This window comes from Microtus pennsylvanicus, chromosome 1 (genome assembly GCF_037038515.1).
Source record: "Microtus pennsylvanicus isolate mMicPen1 chromosome 1, mMicPen1.hap1, whole genome shotgun sequence".
In the NCBI taxonomy this organism is placed as follows: Eukaryota; Metazoa; Chordata; class Mammalia; order Rodentia; family Cricetidae; genus Microtus; species Microtus pennsylvanicus.
Genome location: NC_134579.1, coordinates 11,772,599 through 11,788,842, shown reverse-complemented (window position 1 = coordinate 11,788,842; position 16,244 = coordinate 11,772,599). Strand labels below are relative to the sequence as shown.

Sequence of the window (16,244 nt, the reverse complement as noted above, 5' to 3'; positions counted from 1 at the left end):
AATCAGTCATTGAATAGAAAGTCGACAAGAAGTTTTGCTATTCTAGGAAAAAAAAAAAAGAGCAGCTCCACTGAGCCTGGTAGGATACAGTCTATTAAGGTAGAAAAGGTCCTTGCTGCTGGACTCTTCATAGAAAAGAATAAAACTTATACACATTGTTGTTGGCATATTGCAAACTTACGAGATTTGGCAATACTATATTCTAATACTGGAAGATTTCAATATAAACATTCCAGCACTTCCTAGAAAATCAATATCATAGATGTGTTGTGGAATTAAGATGATTGAGAGTGTGCAATATGGTTAGAAGGTTTTATAGTCTCCCTGAGGCTTCAGAGTTCCATAGCATCAAGGAACCACTTTGAGGCTGCATGCTGCCCCACTTACAGATCTTACACATTCATTGCACTAGTCTGTGTTGTATGTCTGCTAATTGTAAGTCCTTTCAAGGTGCTTTTTATGACTATCAAAATGACACACATGCCTTTGTTGTGAACTTCATATTATGAATTATGGGTGGGCACAATGATTACTTGAGAACACACACACACACACACACACACACACACACACACACACACATCTTTTTTCTTAATTGCTTAATTTGTGAAATTGCAAAACCCTAGGCTAGATACAAGCCTTACTCCCTACTGCTGTTTCAGATCCCAGGCAGAGAGTATCTCAGAACCTCACAGTTGTCATCTTATTTATAAAGCGAGCATGGTTTAAATATTTCCCAATGTTTTTCATTAAAGAAAGGAATTATTTAGAATTAATATAGTTGTAAATAACTCTCCCCATTAAAAAAAATAAGGTATTTGCTTTTAAGGAACTGGACTTGTAGTTTGAACCACTGAAATTCTAATCATTTATATTTTGTCATTCATACACTCTGCATTTAGACAGAAGACTCTACCAGTGTCCACAAGAAAATATTTTAAAACTTCATCTTCTGTAGGGGTCAGAGCCATCTAAGGAGTAGTGCCATAAGCAGCTGGGAAGGTGACCAGAGAACAAGGTTGGCACATCGGTCAAATGATACCACTTTTCAAGAGTACCTACTAAGACCTGGAGAAATTAATCCATTCATTATAAGACAAATACCTGGGTAGGTCTTTAATGTATTAAGTGTCATGTGATTACAGTGAGCATAACTAAATTCCTACAAATGGTTCATGAATCATAAATAAATGCATATATAAAGCTGTATTTAAAAATCAAGTGATTCTTTTTCTTTATAGAATTTATCTGTTTTTGTCTATTTGCTTTAATATCTAAAATCAACATAGATAATAGTCCAAGTTTACATATTTCAAAAGTGCACACATAAACGTTAGTGATTCTTCCAAAACTGTGAGGGAGTGAGTGACAGGTAGTGGCAGGTCCTATTTTCAAGGATGAGAAAGGAAGTTCTGGGAGATGTTGCTGATTTCTTTGAATTCATTTATAAATGGTGGCAAGGAAAACCATTGCGGTGGCATTTCTTTATTCTAGGTCTTTGTCCTCTCTTACGGATTTGAGTTGTTAATATGGAATGAGTAAAGAAAAAGAACAAAATCCTATGGATACTTTTCCTTTTCCAAACAAGTAATATTTCATCACATAGATTTAATAATAATCATCAGGATAAAACAATATATTATAGAATCAAGACCAGGCATAAGACTGGAAAAAGACGAACAATGGACTGAAGGCTTAGGGGGTGACCCCCTGTGTCAGGCATTCAGAGATAAACAGCCTTGAACACAAGCAATACCATATACCATGAGGGAGTTTGATCCAAATCTTTGAAAGTTTTCTTTAGGAAGTTATGACGTGTCTTTACTCACTAATGGAAGAAGCAGATCTTCTAACTTGAAGTGTCCATTATGTATAAAAACAGAGACAGCAAAAAAATAAATAAATAAAAGAAGTTTATGATTTAAAGGAACTGAAAACTGCTGTTTGGATCAAGCACAATGAATCAAGAATGACTCTGACCTTCACATGGTGCACTTAATATATAGCAGAGGACTTAAGCTTTGGAAATCAAAATCTCATTTCCAGTTACTGAGGTGTAAAATCCCAGGAGATGTTAGAAACTCCCATGAAAGATAACAAATAGCCAAAGGAGCCATAGAAAACAAACGCTGTATTTAGTGGGCTGTAAGGAACAATTTTCAAGTGTTTTGACTGATCTGTACCATCTAACTGTCGTATTTTACAAGAAAACATGAAAAAATGCAACACAACATTATATATTCCATGATAGAAAGAAAACTAATGGACGATTTGGAGTAACTTCATTGTGTAGTAATTCATGTGTAGACAAAGGCAAATATTGTCATATTTTATTTAAGGAGAGAAAACACTCTGCCATATATTTAAAAATTGTCCTTCAATTTTAAAGAAAATCAAGAGAAAAAAAGTCATTACAGTAAGACAATTAGCATGAACTCAAACTATAGCTTTGGTTACAAGAAAGGTAATTAAATTACTGTTTCATGTAAAGTGCTCCTGCCCCCATGTCTAGTAAATTCACCACATAACTGAGAAGTAATTCAATTTATACTGACATCTTTACAGTGCAATTAAGTCATTGTTTGACCTCCATAAGCCAAGGAGAATGCTGCCCTGTCAGAGCTAGCATTTACACTGCAGGGAATATAATCAAAATATCCTAAATTAGCCATGGTTGAGAGGAGTCCCTCTCTGGCTTACTGACTGTTGGTTGCTGGGCTCCTGACTTGCTTTCTTTATACTGCAGTGTTGTCTAAAGATAATGCTCTTGTTTAATTTATATGAAAGTTAAAAGCAAATCCATATCCTTCTTTGACAACACTCCATTGCTCAAAGATACTCAAATTATAAATTTGAAAATTCCTGAAGCTCTAAAAGGCACAGTTCCCGTGTGGTACATTTTTAGATGCAGCACTCACTATGCATTTTACTTTTCTTTTCAGGATGGAAATGACTGTGCTCAAAACACCTTGTTCTCCAGGATTCCCCCTTTATCTGTCATCACCCAGGATGCTATTACAGTTGTTCTGTGCTTTGCAGGGCAGGCAGATGGACCATTAAGGAGCTGGCCTAGAAGGTATGGAGAAGAGAGTAAAAGGTAGGTTGTCTGGGAGAGAAGAAGAATGAGAGAGGTCAAGGCTGAAGGAAGCACTTAGAAAAATTCTGCAGCCTGTCTGGGACAAGGAAAAGAGGATGGAGCTACTCAGTGCCCTCAGTTGCAAACAGCACATTTCACTCCGGATTATACCTCCTCGTGTGTGTGTGTGTGTGTGTGTGTGTGTGTGTGTGTGTGTGTGGAAGAGGGGAGACAGAGAGACAGAGATAAACACAGACAGACTGTGTACGATATAACGAACCTATAGTGATTTCCATTCAGTATTTGTGGTACTTTGATTCACACATAAATAATGCTCAGTGTGTACATAATGAAAAAAGTACATTAAAAACCCAAAAACAAAAAGTAAAATGAATGAATCATCATATATACAATTAAAAATTACAGATAACACTTTGAATTTTACTGAATCTAAATAAAAAACCCACCATGTCTATGTTCTTAATGTGATTCCTCTTAATAGCAAGAATTTCAATATTTTACAGAATTTTAAAGTCTTGAATCCCAAATTTTAAAGCATTTCCACATTGAATGTTACAAAGAAATGAATATATAAAGTTCAAGTAAACGTTTAGGCAAGGTTATACTTTCAATTTTAAAATTGATATCGAAAGATAGCTCTAGCCAGTCACACATAAAATTTCACAAGCCTTGTTTGCTGACTTCCCTTTCCTAACAGAGCCTGAAGTGGGCAGACTTCACGGCTCATAGCAGCATGCATGCAGTCAACACAAGAGGCTGAGAAATCTACCAAACCAGCCCTCATGTATTATTAAAGCCAGCCCAGCTTCCTGCACGGCTGAACAATGCTGACAGTCCTCCACCAACAAATTCAATCCGCAGGCTGTCTGAATATTCGCCAAGGCTCTGCGTTGCCTGCACATGGCAGATATAACTGGTAAAATGAATGAGGAATTTCCTATTCTTACTAGGCAGTAGTCCAGATAGACGATAAGAATAACTTCAATAGCTGAGCTAGCATGTGAAAAGGGCTCCGCTTTTCATATAACACTCATTATGAAGATGCAAATATCCCTTCAACCCGCATGGCTCTCTGTGCCTGTTCACACACATCCCTTTAACTGTTAACAGTTTGTGGCTTCAGTGACTTTTTTGTTGTTGTTGTTGAGATTTTTCAGATTCAGCTTTGAGATAATCTAACAACCTCTCATAAGTTTTCAGAGATATAGATGGATAAATATATACAAAATATCATCAATGTCATATTATTTACACATTTAAATAGCATATCAAAGGACTTATACCAATATTCACTGGGATGATGTCCAGCTTACTGAAAATGTATAGTTATTGCCTTGAAATATTTTGAATGTGCAATATTCCCTATGACAAATCTATAAAAATATATGCATCATTTCAGGCTAAAAGGTGTGGAATACTCTTGAGAACCGCAAACAGAAGCATTATATCTAAACCACTCCTACTACCGCTTCAACCTCTAACTGTTCTTGTATCTCCCCTTCTAAATCACAAACTCCCTTTTAGCTAACATCGCATGTGTACTCATAACCATGTAATACACCACCTACCAAGTCTATTTGGTGTTGCTGATAGGTACATGTGTTTGGGATTGGCCTCTAGAGATGGATTGGACAACCTTTTGGGGAACTCATCACTGGAGGGAACTGTTGGTCCTTCCTTAGTAGCTATGATTTACAGGTAAGTGTGACTCTTACCAATCTCTCAGAGCTTCTTTTTGCAAAATGTGGAGATTATTGAAGATATCCACAACTGGTCAAAAAAAAAAAGTCAAAACCAACTGACACATCTCTAGGGCAACTTGGACACATACATCTCAGGAAAAGTTGTGGAAGAGGCAGCTGAAAGATTATAGGAGCCAGAGCACCATTCTTTAGCAAGGATTTGACTGATGTTTTCATGTCTGTTCAGTTTTAATCTCTAACCCATATATAATGTGTTATTTATGCCACTGTGTGACTAGTCTAAAAACAATCATAAAGATTTATAGAGATAAGAACATTTTTCTCTCCTAAACTTTGGCATTTGTTTAAAGTGTTTTGGGATATATTGGGGTTCCTTCTAGAAATGGTAAATTCATTCAAGAAAGAACAATGCATCATTATAGGATATCACAGTGATTACAATATCTTTGTTTATCTAGTATAAACAAAGTTAAAAATTGAACATTTTGATAACATATATAGATTATCAACATAATTTAAAATAGAATATCTTTTTAATAAATGTAGCTAAGAGAGGGAGGCTGCAGTTAGGATGTTCAGCATGAGAGAAGAAAAATTAAAAAGAAGAAAAAATGTAGTATAAATTAATTTCTGGAAATAATATTAAAAACTATTAGCATGCTGTGAGAATGACAGATAAATTAATCAATTAAAAAAATAATAAGTGTACCTAATACTAGTTGTCAGGAAGGTCTGTATTCTCTTTACTAGATGGTATGTTGTATATAATTGGATACCTTGTCATTGCTTCTTTTACTGCTCTGAACTCACCTATACAAAATCATTACACTTAAAAGGAATACAAGTATTATAATGCCATATATATTTCAAAGGTAAAGATTAGAAAATATGACATTAAAAAAGAGCTCTAGAGATGATGGAAGGAACTTTTTAGAGAGAGAAAGGAAGGCAAATGAGGGTTATGGAGAAGGAAAATATCGGTAACACACAGTATAGGTTATACAAAATTTACTTTCCAACGACGTCCATTCATTTGTAACATTCATATGTTGGTGTAATTATAATAAAATCATTCTTCAATTTAGAATATGAACTGTACATGTTTTTAGAGACTTAAGCTATGGTTATCAGAATGCTGCCATCTACCTTGTCTTCCCTCACTCAATATTCATATAATTGTTCTCAAATCATTCTCACACAAAGCTAACCAATTTTTCAGTTGTTTCAATGCATGCTTTTTTAAAAAGTATATGTTCTAGTACACAATATATCATCATCTTTTACATACTACTATGAATTATATTAAAATAAAATATTATGAAAATCTCTCTGTACTCTAATAAGCTTAGTTTTTCTTATGAATTGCAATTCTAATTAATTTTTGATAACAGAAATCAAATCACTATATTTAATAAGTCTTGCACTTCAATTCTGGTACAAAGAAAAATGATCAACTATATATTTCAACTACAAGCATACCTATTGGGCGAATTTACCAATTAGAGGTCCTTGACAAAACTTTACATGACATTTACATAAGGAATATATTATTTTATTTTCCCAACTATGGGCTATGTCTTTGCATCCTCATATAAGCAATCTATGACAATAGTAGTTTCCTATAAACTTGTTAAACGATGTGTGATCTAACATAAAACTCTCTAAGTCTAACAAGTCAAAAATGGTTATTACAGTGTATTATCTTTCTAGCATATCGTAATATATGTCATTTTCCATTTTTTGGGCCTCTTGTCTCAGCCTAAAACACGCCAAGTATTTCTTCACTATAAGCAGTGGATTCTTTTCACCTAATCCGTCCCCCATCATTGTGTCAAGACTTTCTGTTTCCCTTTAATCCTCCCATGTGCACTTATTTCAACCTAACTGCTACCATCATCACACAATGGTTTATGTCCTTGTATCATTTACTAATAACCTAACTTCCATCAAATCATTTAATGTTCTTAGATCATTTCCCATTGGTCATCACTCTCTTTCATGCAGCATCTTCTTGATAATGATTCTAGGAAGCAAAATCAAGCCAAATGATCTCTCCTATATGTCCTGCAAACTCTCCATTCCACTGACCTGATGTGTTCACATGTCTTGGAATTTTTTTCTTATTCCTGTTTTTATATTCCTTCCTACTCCACTTCCTATAACACATAACTCTCAAACTAGGTCAGCACTTACGGTCCTCAAATCTTTACCTCTAGCCCAGATGAACTTTGCTTTGTTTATGCACAGATCTAAATTAGAGCACCAAGAAATTACAAATATGTTAATATTTTCAGTTATATATATGATACAAAATAATTAATAATAATATTTAATAATTATTGAGAGCTTGTTATGTGATAGAAATTAAATAACAGTTGTAGTAGATAATATTACTATACTGGGAAATAACTCCGAAGCAAACCTTTAATTGACAAAGAATTAATGGGAAAATGAGTAAATAAATGAATATTTAAGAGTCAAAGGAATGACCGAATCTTCACTTTTAAGAAATGATCTTCTCCTGTAAGTAAAATGAAATTAAATGTGCTTTGTGCTTCTATTGACCTGGTAAGCTCAGAGAGCCATCTGGTGGTAAGGGAGCAGAAGTGTATGAGAAAGTATTGAGCCTTGTGTTGATGTAAAAGCATAGAACGAAAGCTGTCTTCTCCTCTGCCCAGAGTGATTACAATCAAAATGATCAAAACACAATGAGATAACACCCGAGACTCTAACTCACACCAGTTTGGTTGCTCATATATGTCTGGACAAATAGATTTTCTTTTTCCTTGCCAGAATTATCTATTTTTGCAAGGCAGCATGAAAAATTCAGATTAAGAAGAAAATGTTTTTTTGTTTGTTTGTTTGGGTTTTTTTTTGTTTGTTTTTTTAAAAAAAGAAACAGAGCTAGTTCCAGGACAGGCTCCAAAGCCACAGAGAAACCCTGTCTCGAAAAACAAAAAACAAAAAACAAAAAAAAAAAGAAAAGAAAAAAGAAAGAGGCTATAGGAAAAATATCAAAAGAAAAAAAATGTGTCCACAATTACACAAGCAGGAGTTAGGATTGTGGCTGTGATGTATCAGGCTCCAGCCTCCTTCCCTTACTGTCTATTCATTTTTGAAATGACCAGAGTCATGGTTTCCTTAAATATATGGTTTTTTTCTTAACGTTGAAGAAATATACCTAAAATTTCCCATGAAACTATGGTGACTCACAAAACCCAGGGGGATTAGTCTTAAGATGTCAAAAAAGAAAAGGTCATAGAAGAAAACAAACATTTTGCACATGGAGTAACACATAAGAAAAGGTAGTAAATATTGGTCAACAGCTTGCATTTCTCTATTACCTTATACCAGGGCTAGTTAGAGATGCCTATGATCTCTATGCCTGGATGGAATTCTATTCAGAGCACAGCTTCAAGGTTTCAATTCCCTTGTGAGTCATGCCATGCCATTCAGTTGTAGAAAGAAACTCAAGAGATCTCTAAAAGAACTCTTAATGGCTATTTTAGCTTCCACTCAGATTGGTAGATTCTCACCTTTGTGTTTCATTGGGCAAATTGTGTTACATGATTAAATTTGATCATGGGGAGAGAAAGTGTGTCTAAATAAGACATGGTAGAGTATTTTGTAAATATAGTATTGCCATGGTATCTCAATCAGGAGAGGGAAAGTGATTTAAATAACTACTTCATAATAGTAAGTGAAAAATAGGATTATAGAAAACTCGACTGCCTTGTCAATGACCCATGAGTTTCTTATAGGGCAAAAAAAAGCTGGTGGTTGGTATTAATAACTGAATTAATCATGGATTTTAGTTAAGGGACCTTCCAAATACATTTGGTTGGGGGTTCACATGATGAAGGGTAGCAAAGGAAACAGGTTGTGGTCAGCCAAGACACCAATTCAAAAATACATCTCAAAGGAAGAGATATAGAACTAAGTGATTTACTTTAATTGAAGATCAACATTTCAGATGACAATCTTAAGAAAACAGAGACAAAGCCAGGTGGTGGTGACACAGACCTTTAATCTCAGCATTCAAAAGGCAGAGGCAGGTGAATCTTTGTGAGTCTGAGGCCAGTCTGGCTTACAGAGCAAGTTCCAGAACAGGCTCCAAAGCTTCAGAGAAACCCTGTCTGAAAAAACAAACAAACAAACAAACAAACACCAACTAAAAAATAAAGTCAAATAAAATAAAAGAAAGAAAGGAAGAAAAAAAGCAGAGATGAATCGGCCTACCTAAGTAAGCTACATCTCTGTTTCTTCATTTTTTTATTTTTTGATTTATAAATAATACCATTCAAAATTTCCACCTCCTCCACCCTTCCCATTTCCCTCCCATTTCCCCACTCACCTTTCCCCCTCCCCCTCCAGTCCTAAGAGAGGGCAGGGTACCCTGCCCTGTGGGAAGTCCAAGGCCTCCCCCCTCCATCCAGGCCTAGGAAGGTGTGCATCTTGCATTAGCAAAAGTTAACATGCCGAGATAAAATTATTTCAACAATTGCAAATGTGTTACAGGTAACAAAAGGATTCAGTCCCTTATGTTTCACATGGAAAAATTTGAAGTGGTTTATGGATAAATCACATTGAAAACTCAGCTAATGGTAGAGAGATTATGGAGTGGTGGCTACTTTCAGGAGACCTCAACAACAAAATGATGTAAAAGCAGGGCAAACACTGGTTTAGAGAAAGAGGACATCCAATAGAGAGAGAATAAGGGGTCAGAACAAACAGTAAGGGTGAGTCTGTTCACAGCACATTGTGTATATGTAATAATATTACAAAACATTTTAATACAAGGTGACATAAGAACAAAAATAATTAAAATATAACTGAAATTCCAGAGATATGTCTGTTTGAAATTCAATCGTGGTTAGATCCACACAAGGGAAGACCAATTAGCAGACAATTAGATTGCAAATTAATTTATATTTTGCCTCTATTAATTGTTTTAATGTTTATATTTTTTCTTGAGTCAAGGTTGTCTTAAAGCCCCAATTTAAAAGAAATTCATAGTACTTAGAAAATGCCACTAATGAGGTAAAAGTTATATCATAACGAGAGTAAATTTTTTTTTCATTAAGATGTAAAAAAAATTGGTCAGAAAAGAGAAAAATAATTAATTAAATTTCCAAGACCATAATTGACATGCTAAAAGGCAGTATGCATTATATAATACTTGTTAGATGTGATCTATTACTCTAGAATTACTTATATTTTTATTTTGATGTTTGTCATGATATCCACAGAACAAACAAGCAGGAATGTTCAGGATTCCACTGGGAAGACACCATTTTCAAATTCCTCTACTGTTCACATAACGTATCCAGGGTTATATTCAGTTCATGATGTCAGCAGTAGTAGCTTTTTAATTGCTCTAATTTAATTCTCTTTTAGTGTGTCTCAGGCCTATGCTATTCTTTTGCTACAGGATGTCAACAAAAGTTAAAGAATTCAAATAAAGCATCCTATCATCACGAGAAGTGAATATCTATCAAGTCAAATTACTAGAAAATTTCAGTGTCCTTGGGATTCCAGTTGGTAAAATATTGGAAATTACTTTTCTGAGAAAGACAAATATGTATTGCAGATGTAAGGGAAATGTATGTTATGGCCACAAGGTGGCAGAATAAGCTAGGGACTCCATGAGCTCTTTCAAAAATCTCTTCACATTTCAGCGGTTCAGATTTGTCACATTTCAAAGGAAAATGCCGAGACAATTGTATTATCTGCCTTTGTTAATTGTGTGAAAAGTGACTACAGAAGAATCATCACAAAAATATCTGAGATGACTGGACACCCCAACACCTCACCTCCACTCCAGCCTTGAAAAGGGTCTGTTCATTCTTCTGCTTCCTGAAACGAAGGGAACACTCTTGCATAGGTGCCACTGAAGTATGCTATCTTAAGGGCAACTTTAAGACAGTACTGATAGGGAGCATTATTGCCTTATACCCTTTTCCTGTTCAGCAGGTATATGAAGAAGTATCCTGTCCCCCCATTGTGTGATACATTAATATAATGCAATTACCTTAATGTAACGCAAACACATTGGTATAAATCAATATGGTCTTGAATTTAAAATTGACTGAAAATAAGTTCAGTGCACCAAAAGCATTATACTTTTATTGATTTGAAGAAATTATGAAAAATTCTTAGCACTTGTTTTGGAATAAAAACATCACCTGCCTTTTAAGAACTCGGTAAAATTGTAACTATAGAATTCATCACAAGCTTCTCGAACTGTCGTGAAAAATCCAGCATGGTTTATATTTTCTTCTGCAAAAGGCTTCCATTTTTATCTAAAGCAACCATGGTTCTTTATATTATTGTTTTTCTGAAATCATTGCTTGTGGTTGGATTAAATTCTCTGTTTGGTTCCTGTTCAACCCTCGAAAGATGGCTGAGATTTTTTTTCTCTACAATCTCTAATTCACCTCATTCCTTTAAATCTTAATGCATGGTTTTCTGTTTTTATCACCTTGATTATAAAATTCTAGCTGCTGGCTTTCCTGAGAAGAACTCCTTTTCATTAATTAGAATTTCTACTTCCTATGGAGGAGTTTGGGCTGGCAGACCTCAACAAACCCTTTGCTGGGACAGAGACAAGATCATATGCATTTTAAGACTGTCTATATATCAGTGGATCTATGCAGGAGTATGTCTATTTTAAGATAATATTTATATTAAAAGATTATCATGCTATTAGGGTATAATTTAATTGATTTACTTTTCTCTAAAATTGTGAAAATATTTAAGTGATAGAACATTAGCTCTCTAATTTTTATATCCTCTAAAAATCATGCTTATAAAGATTCTCAATGGTGAAATTGGAACATAGATACCAACTTAATTGTATGTAAATGATCTTGAGTATAAAATTTGTGCATTCCGTTAGGACTAGAAGTAGAAAAAGACTGTTAGTGAGTGTGTGATTGTTAATGGTGATGTAACAGTTGTGCTATATAGTCAACAAGAGAACTCCATGTAATTTTCTCATGAATATATAGATGACCTACTTTTTAAATGTAGATGAGTCATTGCTTCCTTAAATCACAGACTGAACTTGATCTTTGTAGGGTTTTTACAAGCCCTTAAAATTGATAAACAATATATTTATCAAAATAAATTGGTATTTGTTGATATATGTCTCAATTCTTTCTTCAAATAAAGAAGACACACCAATATTCATACTAAGACACCTAAAAGACAAGCCTTGATGATCTCAAGCAAAACATATCCACAAGAATGTTTATCAACAAAACTCTAGAACCATAGTTTCAGGGGCAACAGAACTTTTAGCATTCACGTAGTACTGAGAGAGTTCAATGCCTAGGAAGATAGTGGTTTTCATCAGCCCATTGCTGTGCTCAGGGGCATATACTTTGAATACTTTCATTTGTAAAATATTATAGATTATAGAGCATTAACTTTACAAATTTAGAAAGGTCAGCAAAATAACCTAACTATGAATGGCACTAATTACTTTTCTCAAAATTAATATTAAAAATAGGACCCTAAGGGGAAATTTGAGATCATTATGGTCTTAATAAGAGAAGAATAAGTGGTCTTTCTTTTTTATTTGTGACTTGAATTGTGTGTATGTGTGTGTGTTGTTTGTGTGTGTGTCATCACCAGACAATATTTCTTTAAAATAGGTAAAAATGTATTAATTAAATTTGAATTGGAAATTTCTTCAGTGTAATTTCCAAATTCTGGTTCAAATGCACAGCTTATTATCATTATACTATAAACACACATATCTACAGTAACTCAAATGAGCTATGCTTTAACTTTTAGTAAGGTTCGGATTCAATATATCTAGCAACAAGTAAAATAAATAATTAAAAGTGGGCTACAAATAAAATACTATTATGAGCATGGTAGATACACGTGTATCTTTGGTTGTGACGGAGGAAGGACGGATATGGGAACAGGGAAGAAGATATATTAAGTGAGGGAGCCATTTTGGGGTGGTCAAGAGGCTTGGCTCTGGAGGGGATCCCAGGAGTACACGGGGATAAACCCCAGCTAGGACCCTGGGCAATGGAGGAGAGAGAGAGTGCCTGAACTGGCCTTGTCCCGTAGTCAAACTGATGACTATCTTGAATATCATCACAGAACCTTCGTCCAGCGACAGAAGGAGATAGAGACAGAGACCCACATTGGAGCACTGGACTGAGCTCCCAGGTCCAGTTGAAGAGCAGAAGGACGGAGAATATGAGCAAAGAAGTCAGGACTGCGAGGGATTGGTCCACCCACTGAGACAGTGTGCTTGATCTAATGAGATCTCACCAAATCCAGCTGGACTGGGACTGAAGAGCGTGGGATCAAACTGGACCCTCTGAATGTGGCTGACAATTGGGGCAGACTGAGGGGCCAATGTTAATGGCACTGGGTTTTGATTCTACTGCATGTACTGTCTTTTTGGGATCCTATTCTCTTTGGATGCATGCCTTCCTAAGCCTGGATGTAGGGGGGAAGGCATTGGACTTCCCACAGGGCAAGGTGCCTTGCCCTCTTTTAGGACTGGAGGGGTTGGGGGAAGGCTGTGTGGGAAAGCAGAAGGGAAGTGGCAATTTTAATTGGTATTATTTATAAAGTAATAAAAATAATTTAAAATAAAGAAGGTAGAGCTAATGGGCTAAGCAGTTAAAAAAAAAAAGAAGTACATTCGGGGATGACTAAAAGTGGTGAAATTTGTTTTATGGGTATTTTGTCGCAATCAAACCTTGAAAGTGAAAACTATCAAGGCGTCTGTTATCAGTTCCGTGAAAGGTGTTGTTCATCCTGTCTTGAATTCCCTTTGTAGGGATCTCTTATTTATGTTTCTTGTGATTGGTATGTGGAATAAAAAATTTAAAAAAGAAAAAAAACACAAAAAGCTTTGCTTGTTGCATATTGTAAGCATAGTGGTTAAGTCCCAGTCAACATTTTTCTAGATTGTTATAATGTAAAAACGAAAGTTGTCTAAATAAAATCAACTTCCTTAACTACTTTTAAAAAGGTAGGGAAAACTGCAACTGCTGGCATTAAGAGTGGTGTGAATACCTGTTGAGATGACATTGGTGAACTCGATTTCTGTATTTGCAAACCGCCAGTTCGAGATTGCTTCTGGATTAGGAATGCAGTTTATGTCCTCTTCTTCTCTCAGACTGTGACCCCAACCCTAGTGGCCCAGACATGTGCTAGCTCTGTGCCTGGTACCAAAACTCTGTTTTGTTTTACTTATAAATGATAAGCTTTTGTATTTAGTGTCTTTTTAGAACTCTATGCTTAGTTCAAGGCTTTTATTCTCTAAATTTCTTTAAGAAAACTATGCCAGTAATAACAAAAAAAAAAGGCCTCCAGGCTTTCTGCAATTCATTTCAAAGGAAATTCATAGATAATTAAGAAAAGTGAATTTATTCAAATTCAATTTCTAGAGCCAATGACAAATGCTAAGAGTTTAACCAAAGCAGCTAAACCTGCCTTCTCAATGGAATAACTCAGGGAAGGGCAAAGGGTTTTTAAGGTTGTAAATCTTCATAAATAGACTTTGAATATAACTGGGCAATGGTCAGAGTTTCTAACATTAGGGATGCTCTCCTTGCTGTGACCCTTCATACAGCATATGGGTTCACATGAGGTATCTAGATGCTCTGTGTCTTACACTGGGCACACTGATACTCATCTTGTGTGAAGCACTCTTAGGTTCACACATAACACAGATGAGCAATTGCACAGTGCTTGGTGAAGACATTGGATGGAGTTTACTCTGAATCTCTATCTTTGTTATGTAAAGTGCTACAGCCCATCATAAATGACTTTTTTCTAAGTATCCACTGATCTGTAAAAATGAGTGTTTTTTTCTTTTTTGACTTTATGATTTTAATGTAATATAGCTCTAAAGAAAAAAATCATATTTAGAAGATATATATGAATCCTATTGTTAAAAATCTGAACCAATAGAATATGCTTCTCAGTATTTTGCATTCTGGCAAGTTGTTCGAAAGGAGGCAGAAATGTGACATCCCCTTGCCATAAAGTCTGACTTCTTATTGCTCTTTCGAAGAGTGAAATAATTTATCTCTGAAGCCACAGGAGGTTTCTATGCAAGATGTATGTAAAATCTATTGGTAATTACTTGAAGAGATAAGCATTATAGATGTCTGGGAGTATATTCCCAAACCAATTTGAAAAGGTATTACATTATTTAATTTTACTCAAATAAATCCATTCTGAAATAAATAAATTTTTCCAACAGCTAAAATGAAATCAATGGATCAAAGTTTTTTTATCAGTTGCCTATAATTGAATATAAAATTACATTTTCAATAAATTTTAAAAAGTTCCTGAACATAACTAAAGAGAATAGTTTGGTAAAATCATTGTATAACAAGTTATAAAGTTTCATTCTGTATTTTTTGGTTTTTTGTTATTATTTTTTACTTGATTGGCCACAAGTGATTATATTGTTAGGTTGGTAAATGTATTAATAGTTGAAATTTAGCAAGATTATTAGCAACAGTTATAGAAACATTATCATCCTCAAACTATATTGTTGAAACTAAGACAACTGGATTATACACTACATTTAAATCAGTGTAGAGGAGGTTATATCAAATACCATGCCACAAGAAAATATATAAACAAAAAGGAAATATATTTATTATGACATGTCATTATTATATTTAGCCATATATTGATTTTACCATTTGAATTTCCTTTGCTAAAACATTTCAAGATAAAACAATGAAACATCTTATAGTATGAAAGGGTAACTAGTTTAAAGTTTAATTGAAAGGGATATTGATAATATCCTTGATATTATTACACTGTCACCAAATTTCTTTGTTAGAGGAGTTGATATATTTGTTTATGTAATCCAGTAGAGGGGAGAAATGTGAAAAATGAGATTCAGAAGAATCTCCCTTATTCATTCTTATCTGTAGTTAGGTAGGAAGAATGAAATTCCAGAGATAAATATGAAACTCTGAACTTCTATCTGCCTAGTATTTAAGAAAATCCAAAAAGATGGGGCTAAGTGGAGAACCAGATCTTTCTCATTCTAGACTTATCCTTACAGATGACAAGCATGAACAAAACAATCCAGAAGAAATACAGTTATATGTCACAAGGATGAGCAACAGGCACTTTGAGTAAGACCCCTGCTGACAGGGAATCCTAATTTGATCTTCACTAGGCCTCTCTATCACTACTGTCAGAAATCTGTGTTGAGATTTTATGGGCTCACCTTCCGTACCAATGGGGCACAGCCAGAAGCCAGTATTTGTCTGGTAGATATGAGCATTTTCATGTGCATAAAGTAAGAAAATTCATATTAGTAAATAATGACCTTCAACAACCCACTTGAAAGGATAACTTACTTTCTACTGCTAAAGAATAATTTTTCTGAAAAATAGGACTTATATTTTGCTTCTCATATTCTTGTTTGATGATGA

The 16,244-nt window shown here is 34.7% G+C and overlaps 1 protein-coding gene across 6 annotated transcripts in view; it reads right to left on the bottom strand.

The window, feature by feature from the left end:
* Robo1 (roundabout guidance receptor 1) overlaps positions 1–16,244 on the bottom strand; it is a 1,008,387-nt gene that overhangs the window by 805,656 nt on the left and 186,487 nt on the right. The window lies entirely within an intron of this gene.